Source organism: Penaeus monodon, chromosome 27 (assembly GCF_015228065.2).
Source record: "Penaeus monodon isolate SGIC_2016 chromosome 27, NSTDA_Pmon_1, whole genome shotgun sequence".
NCBI lineage: Eukaryota > Metazoa > Arthropoda > Malacostraca > Decapoda > Penaeidae > Penaeus > Penaeus monodon.
Window position 1 is genome coordinate 24,284,542 of NC_051412.1, and position 270 is coordinate 24,284,811.

Below are 270 nucleotides of genomic sequence, written 5' to 3' on the forward strand. Positions count from 1 at the left end.
TACGCAGAAGATGGAAGAAATACAATGCTTCTGCAAATGGAACACAAAGTCCACTTATAAAGGAGCGCTCAAGGTCATCCAGCCACAGTTAGTATCGTACCCGCGTTGAGTGAAGTTGCCGTCGTTCTCTCTCTGGGTACGAGGTAGGCCCATAAACTGGGGCATTAGCTGATCTTACAATTTAGGTTAGTTCTATGCCCTGCATGTGTGAAGTTATAGTGTTTTTTTTTTAATGGATACATAATCATAATTTGCTGAAGTTCATTCTGG